This window comes from Lytechinus variegatus, chromosome 16 (assembly GCF_018143015.1).
Source record: "Lytechinus variegatus isolate NC3 chromosome 16, Lvar_3.0, whole genome shotgun sequence".
Classification (NCBI taxonomy): domain Eukaryota; kingdom Metazoa; phylum Echinodermata; class Echinoidea; order Temnopleuroida; family Toxopneustidae; genus Lytechinus; species Lytechinus variegatus.
Window position 1 is genome coordinate 5,667,768 of NC_054755.1, and position 8,686 is coordinate 5,676,453.

Here is an 8,686-nt window from a genome sequence, read left to right on the forward strand (position 1 = left end):
GATTATGGTGACATCTTTGTGGCGTCATTTTGAATCGGTCATTGTGGCGATATTTTTGAAGCTCCATGTTTAGATACAATGTAGTTCTATAGTAGGCCTATGTGTGTGTTTATTAATTCAGATGTCACATCTTATTTTAATTTTTCAAGGATTATGGTGACATCTTTGTGGCGTCATTTTGAATAGGTCAGTGTGGCGCCATTTTGAAGCTCCATGTTTAGATACAATGTAGTTCTATAGTAGGCCTATGTGTGTGTTTATTAATTCAGATGTCACATCTTATTTTAATTCTTTAAGGATTTTGGTGACATCTTTGTGGCGTCATTTTGAATCTGTCAGTATGGCGCCATTTTGAAGCTCCATGTTTAGATACAATGTAGTTCTATATAGTAGGCCTATGTGTGTGTGTTTATTAATTAAGATGTCACATCTTATTTTAATTCTTTAAGGATTTTGGTGACATCTTTGTGGCGTCATTTTGAATCGGTCGGTATGGCGCCATTTTGAAGCTCCATGTTTAGATACAATGTAGTTCTATAGTAGGCCTATGTGTGTGTTTCTAAATTAAGATGTCACATCTTATTTTAATTTTTCAAGGATTATGGTGACATCTTTTTGGCGTCATTTTGAATAGGTCAGTGTGGCGCCATTATGGAGCCCATTTGAGGCGCCATTTTTAGATACAATGTAGTTCTATATAGTAGGCCTATGTGTGTGTTTATTAATTAAGATGTCACATCTTATTTTAATTCTTTAAGGATTGTGGTGTCATCTTTGTGGCGTCATTTTAAATCGGTCACTGTGGCGCCATTATTATGACGCTATTTCGAGGCGCCAATTTTAAATAAACATAATATAGTTATATACTATATGCGTGTATTAACAATATTTCAATACCTTTAGAATATACATGGCAAATGTTTACGTGTATGGGTGTAGTCTGTTTTTATCGATATCAAGGACATTTCCTTTTAACTATGTGTACAATTAACTGTACGTCTAAATTAATTCTGAAACTTTATTCCTTTAGATTATATTAATATTATGTTGTGTGATTTCTGGTGGAGTTCGCTGAAGGCACAGTCACATTTAGGCTACGGCGGCCATACAGCGAGTCGAAAACATCGATTTTATTTTAATTCAAAGAACATATGATTTAGCTGGTTATTACATTCGCCTTTCGACCGTCTTAGGGAAATGTTCCTGCGCCTTTAGTGACTGTGTATGTGTGCAACCAATAACCATTAGCAGAGGCGTCGATCCTGGAGGGGGGGGGGACGATCGCACCACCAATGAAAATATCGGGGGCAAACAGATCGTTTTGGCCCCCAATAATTCCGCATGTGCATACTTTTCATGATTAAATAGGTGAATAGAATGTCCCGTTTTCAGTTCTAAACCTCGAAAGAACTCCCTCTTCGATTTGCAATTTTTTTGTTGTTGGATGTATATCTTGTTCTTTATTAAAAACCTCCATTAAACTCATTTCTTTTTAGATCGAATATCAAAATTTTCAGCTTGCGCTTCGCGCTCGCATCTATTGTTTTTTAGATACACGTCTTAATCATTAGTACCAAAAATGCTTAGAATATCAAGCTTTCAGGAAAGAATATAAAGAAATTTCAGCTCGCGCTTCGCGCTCGCATTAATTTGTTGGTGAGATATGTATCTCTATCTCACGAGTCATTATATATATATATATATACATAGGCATATGTGTGTGTGAGTTTGTTTGTTTTGTTTGATCGATATCATCGAGTGCCTTTGGAAAGTTGATTCATAATTTTGCCCCCCCATCTGAAAAATGGATCGACGCCCCTGACCATTAGAATGTGCATGACTAAACGTGTATAAGATCTATATAGTAACCATGTATGTCTTGATAATTCTGAACCTTATACTTTTCGGTTTCAACGGATTTTGTTGATGTCGTGTGATGTGATTGCCATTTACGTCGTGCCGTAATATATAAAGACGGCTTCCATGATAGCGTTAAAAATGGCGCCATTACCAAGGGGGAATAAAATCGTCGTTTCGAACGGTGTACGTACAGGACCACATGAGTCGTTTATATTTTTTAATGTCAATATGAGTTTAATACCGATGGGTTTGATAGGTAGTTTTTTAGTTTATACTTTCTATAAACGCATCATAAAATGAAATGAGTTTTGTCTTAAAATTAAGATGGAATGCTACTGGGAATTATTTGAACAACCTGCGAAAGGAAAGATATTGTGAAATATACGTTTACTTCTCAACATTGAGAGTATCCGGCATGGTAGGGCCAAAAATTATTGTCTCATTTCGATTTTTTTCAATTTTAAGCCCGTGCATGTCTATTATTAGCAATCAGTATGCAATATTTTTCTAATCAGAATGATCAAAAAGCTACTGTTCAAAACCTTAAATTCACAGAAGCTAATGACATTTTGATTTCTCGTGACTTTTCTGTCTGAACATACATGTCTGGCCTCTCCGAATCAAGCACTTTGGCGCACACTATTATGACTTAATTATTAATGACTTTTTTTTTCTATATGGGCACTTGTATGTAGACACTATGTAGACACTATGCAAAAAAAATTAGAATGCTCTCCGAGCCCACATCTGTTTCATTTAGTACATTTTTCAATGTTTCTAAACATATTCTGTCCAAAAGCGTCTTCTCTCTCTTAACCCCCCCCCCCCACAAAATATTGCCAGTAGGCATATATTTAACAAAGAATTGAATCCTGATAAAAATATCTGGAAGACTTTGTGCCTCATATTTTTTTCTTAATTTTACAACGCTATACATACGTGTTAAGGGAAAGTAATATTTTAGTCAAATGAGACAGTTTGGGTACTCCGAATGTAATACAATCCTTAAGGCAGCACCTTTGGTTTGGAACCTTTTATCATGTATACACTACTCGTTATACAAATTGTAAGGTTTGATTTGTGAATGTGTGAATGTATGGATCTCTATCAACGAGTGTTAGCTTAACACCCAAGTTTTCAATTCTATCGTATACCCATGAAACCATCCCATGAAATTAAATGAAGTCTCTTGAAAAAATTATTATTAATATTAATAATAATAATAGTTTGATTTTAATGCGCTTTTTGCTTGGGGATACAAACCGTTACTATTATTATGTCGGATTTAGCTCGAGTTATCGTCACCGGCGCTCGGTGCGTTAAGTTTAACCCAAAACAAAAGATTTCAATCTGCAAAGGGTCTAATTCATATACTAATTGTCTTTTTTATGAAAAAAAGAGGTAGATCCACTTTTGGCGTTTTCCGTTTTATTTTGATATATGTTTTTAAATCATGTTTTAAAAAATCTAACCTTCATTATCAACTTTTAACCTTTTTTGAAAACTCTTTTTTTTAATGGATTCTGCTCCTTTTGGAATAAAACCTAATTCGAATGCCCATTTCTGGTCAATTTGAACATGCCTAATATTGGAAATTGAACATGAAATACATAAATATTGCTTGCAGAATGCATGTTACATCTTTTCTGAGGTTTATCTGTTGAAAAATAGAAACGAATATATATATATTTCATCTTTTTTAAGGACGGTAGCTTTTCGATATTTTATTCCAAAAGGATCTAAATATGAAATTACTAATGAAAATAGTAGAGTTCGGTTATTTTCATGCATTTATAGTCTGAACTTGTATGTACCTAAAAGTTTGAGGGCATAACTTTATGCAGAGTAGTAAAATTGACCAATTTTAAATTTTCATGTAGAGGAATTGGCTACTTTAGAATAAAAATGTTTTAGATTAAGCTCCTTTTGGAATAAAACTCAAATTTAATACAATTTTCAAAATCAATTTTTACCAACCACCCCTTTTTTCCAATGCGATGTGATGCAATTGAATCCAATGTCTGAGATTTGCATCAATTTTGATCAAAAGTGGATTTAGCCCCTTATGCACTCTAAAAAAGGAAGTGCTAATTCAGCTCTTAAAGAGCGTGGATAGTGACTGCACTTCGGAGTGCTGATTTGTCTAGTTCAAATTTGAACGTGAAAAATCAGCACTCCGAAGTGCAGTCACTATACACGCTCTTTAAGAGCTAAATTAGCACTTCATTTTTTAGAGTGTGGAATCAAGCTCTTCAAATACACAATTTCCCTATAAATGCAGGATTTTGGAAGTTGGAATATTGGGTCAAATACATAAAAAGTAGAAATTAGTTTGATAGGATTTTGCTTGAGTTCGTAATAATGCATAAAAATATATACGACCAAATGCTACTGCTAGCATGTTTTAATCTCTTTAAAAGGAGTTCCGTCAATCCTGTATCATTTTGCAGGCAAGAGCATGATGATATTTTCAAAATCTTCATCATACCTCCAAAGTACGCCTATGAATTTGCCACTTGACAGGTACTTTTCGTCTTCTAAAATCCAGGGGGTACCCCCGGGGGCGGGGTCCTGCTATTAACATGATTAAATCGTAATGAGGAAAACGTTTGAGGGCACCAGGCATGGCATATATGGCATGATAAAAAAATGAAAATGTGCAAGCTAAGCGAATGAGCCAAAAAATACCCTTTTAATACACAAACATTTTTGTTAAAACATCACAAGTCGTCCCTCCACCTCTTCTTTTCTCCCCCCCTTGGTCAGAAAAAACTTAGGATCCAAAGTCCCCAACCCCATTTTCTACGGCAGTGTCAAAACTGATGGAATTTCAAATCCATGCTCGTACACTGTTAAAGGGATGGTCCAGGCTAGAGATATTTATATTTCAAGAAATATAGTAAAATTCATAATTGAAAATGCTGACAATTTGATCAAAATCGGATAACAAATAACGAAGATATTGAATTTTAAAGATTTGAATTATTCTACTGAAACAGTTCCAGGCATAGGTGGGCTGATGATGTCATATCCCCACTTGTTTTTGTATTTTATTATATGAAATTAGGTAAATTCCAAACTTTTCTACCAAGAACTATAACAATTGGATTAACAACTGATTAAGTGCATTAGTTATTTATTGCCGCAACTTATTTTCTCATAATGGAGACACATCATTTACACATGTACGAAAAATGAAACATTGCTGATTTAATGTAATAACATAAGCAAAAGGAAAGTGGGGTTGTGATATCATCAGCTCACCTGATGAATATTCATGATGATGTGCATATAACTGTTTTCACAAAATATTGATAGTTTAGAATTTAATAACTTTATTATCTGTTATCCGATTTTGATGAAATTTTCAGCATTTTGCTCAGTGAATTTTAATATTCAGTATTCTGGTATTTATTCAGTAATAAATACCAGACCATCCCTTTAAATGCACCTTCAAAAGAGACCAAAACTAGTAGTAATCATTCGAGTACCTTAAACGTTTTTTTTAATCTATTTCCAATGTAATTAACATGTCAAATATTCTAGTTCCTTTATAGAGTGATATATATATATATATATATATATATATATATATATATATATATATATCATATTTAATGTATCCAGGCTTTGTAAGTACAGGCGCCAACTTGATATTCGTAAGTTTGATATCCTTTTCATTGTAGGCGCGTACTAAAAAACAAAATTTGTTCGTGTTTTTGTGAATGAGCCCAATCACTCTGACGTGTCACCCAACTTTCAACAATATGAAAAATATCAGACGTGAATTTCAGATAAAAATACAGTGTTTCTTTATTTTCAATTTCAGCTTGCTTCGTTCATCATAATTATCTGAGTAAGTAAAAATGATTTACCCGGATAATCATCATCATCCTCACTATCATCATCATTGTCATCATCATCATCATCATCATCACTATCATCATTATCATCATCATCACCATCATCATCATCATCATTATCATCATTGCCATCATCATCATCATTGTCATCATCATCATCATCAAGCCAGTATCATTTTGTTGGCACAATTAAGTATGATCAATTTTAAATTCTTTATCATACCTCTAAAAGTATGATTTTGCCACATTGACGGGTTTATTTTTGTTTACACAGGGGACTGGCCCGACCAGGGGGCATCTCTTATTGAAATGTTGATACCATGCTTGTGCACTAATGCACCTTCAAACTAGACCCAAAACAGTTAATCATCAGTCGATTTTGAAGTACCTTCAACATGTATTTTCACTGTAATTAACATCTCAATTATATTTCCATTATTATGTATACAGAATATATATGTATAATATAAATGCACATGTATACACACACTCACATACATACATATATATATATATATATATATATATATATATCTTGATACCCTTTTCATTAGAGGCGAGTAGCCTAAATCACCCAAACTGAAAAATAAAATTTGTTTGTGTTTTTGTGAATGAGCAAGGTGTTCACTGACGTGTCACCAAACTTTCAACAATATGAAAATTATCACATGCTGATTTTAGATAAAATGCATAGCGTTTCTTTCTTTTCAATTTCAATTTCAGGTTGCTACGTATTCGTATATCGTTCAGAGTAAGTATAAGTTATTTACCCGGATCATAACAATCATTATCAATATTATTAGTATTACTATTATTATCATCACTAAAGTTGTTGTTAGGGGCGGATCCAGCATTTTTCACAAGAGGGGAGTAGGCATTTTGGTATAAAACAAATTAACAGCCCCCATTAATAATTCTACCAGCGAAAAGAATGCTGAAATATGAATGACATATTCCCTTACAAATATATGCCCTTGTCTGGATCCACCACTGGTTGTTGTAGGATTTATCATTGATTTTTATCATTACCATTAATGTCATTGCCGTTTTCGGTTAAAAGAGACTTTCATGACATCATATGAAATTTAAACTGTTCTGTTAATATTAATTTACTCAAAAGGATCACAGGATGCTTAAAACATCCCGTTTTCAAATCAGTTTGCGCAAAATATTCTTGCAATTTGAGTTTTCATTATGTAATTATATACATGTATCTAAGTATACCCATTCTTGATATTGCTAATTCTGATACCCTTTTGATATAAAAATGCATAATGTTTTTTTATTTTTCCACTTCATTTTCAGTTTCGATTTGATTTGATTTGATTCGTGACAGTTGGTGTTCGTGTAAGTAATAAGTAAAAAGGATCCACGGAATTATTATTATTGTCATTATCATTACTGTTTATCATTTAAAAATACAGCTATTTCTGGTCATATTGCAAGAAATATGTTATGTGTGTACACATATACCCCACACGCATATATATGTATATATATATATATATATATATATATATATTGAAAGCATTATCGTCAGCATATTTTGTTACCATTAGAGTAGCCAATACGTGAAACTTTAAGATATATATATATATAAAGAACAGTGACTTCCAGTTTTGTGTCATTTTGCAACTTTTGAATTTTGACCTTGCCCCACATTTCAAGTCACTGCTCCTCCATGTGAATCATATCATGTAGGGTATCATTTTAAAAGAAATGAAATGACCTATTCATTTCCAAACTTTTTTGAAGAGTTTATATATATGTATAATTAAAAGAATATAATTCTAATTTTACAGATTGTATTTTTCTTTATTTCAATCAATGCTGAGAAAGTATGTCTTATCTCGATATTTGTATTTTTTTTACACCTTTTGCAATGAAAGTGGCCAAATCACCAAAACTGAGAAACAAAACTTGTTCGTGTTTTTTTAGAACGAGCATGGTGTCAATGTAGTTTCACAATATGAAAAATAGTACGTGCTAATTTCATATAAAATGCATAGCTTTTCTTTATTTTCTTTTTCAGGTTTGAGAACAAGGTTGGAATTTCAATCCAAGAAGTAAGTTAAGATTCAACACATAATCGTTTTCATGTTTTGAATGAGTTTGTATTCATCGATCATTGACGAGATAAGAAGGCGAAAAAGGGGTGCAATAGAGATGAAGAAAAAGTGAATTTAAAGTAACCTCTAACCTATAATAACTTATAGTAACCTATAATCTAGGCCATTGGCGAATCGTGGGTCACGGCATGTGGTGGGGGGGGGGGGAACCAGCAAACATTTTGAGTCACTTAGTGGGTGTGCGAAAGTATAATGATCTAACAGGACTGGGCCATTGAAATATTTTTCTCAGTAATCGAATAACTCAAGCGCGAAGCGCGAGCTGATTTTTTATATTCAGACCTAAAAAAAGGGACATATGCATTTTTTCTAGTTCAAATTTAAACTACAAAAGTAGTGAAGTCACTATACAAGCAATGTAAGTGCTGAATTAACATTTCATTTTCTTACAGCACAATGAGTATAATACAACATATAAAACTTATATATATATATATATATATATATATAGCCCATCTGGTCTTCCCTGATGTCCCTGTAGTGGTAATCATAGGAGCCGTAGTCGTAGTGCAGTAGTAGTATAGCAGTAGTAATAGTAGAAGTAGTAAAAGTAGTAGTAGTAGTAGTAGTAGCAGTAGTGGTGGTAGCAATTATATTGGTAGTAATAGTAGAAGAAGTAGTAGTAGTCGTAGTGGTAGTAGTAGTAGTGGTGGTAGTAGTGGTAGTAGTAGTAGTAGTAGTAGTACTAGTAGTAGTAGTAGAAAAAGTAGTAGTAGTAAAAGTAGTAGTAGTAGTAGCAGTACTAGTAGTAGTAGTAGTAGTGGTAGCAGTAATATTGGTAGTAATAGTAGAAGTAGTAGTAGTCGTAGTGGTAGTAGTAGTAAAAGTAGCAGT

At 33.1% G+C, this 8,686-nt stretch overlaps 1 long non-coding RNA gene across 1 annotated transcript; it reads left to right on the forward strand.

Annotated features, from left to right (window-relative positions):
- Positions 1–5,688: 5,688 nt before the first annotated feature.
- LOC121430067 lies at positions 5,689–7,789 on the forward strand. The gene is made up of 4 exons (XR_005971996.1): positions 5,689–5,716; positions 6,447–6,474; positions 7,029–7,070; positions 7,756–7,789. It is a non-coding gene; the product is annotated as an uncharacterized LOC121430067 (long non-coding RNA).
- The last annotated feature ends 897 nt before the right edge of the window (positions 7,790–8,686 follow it).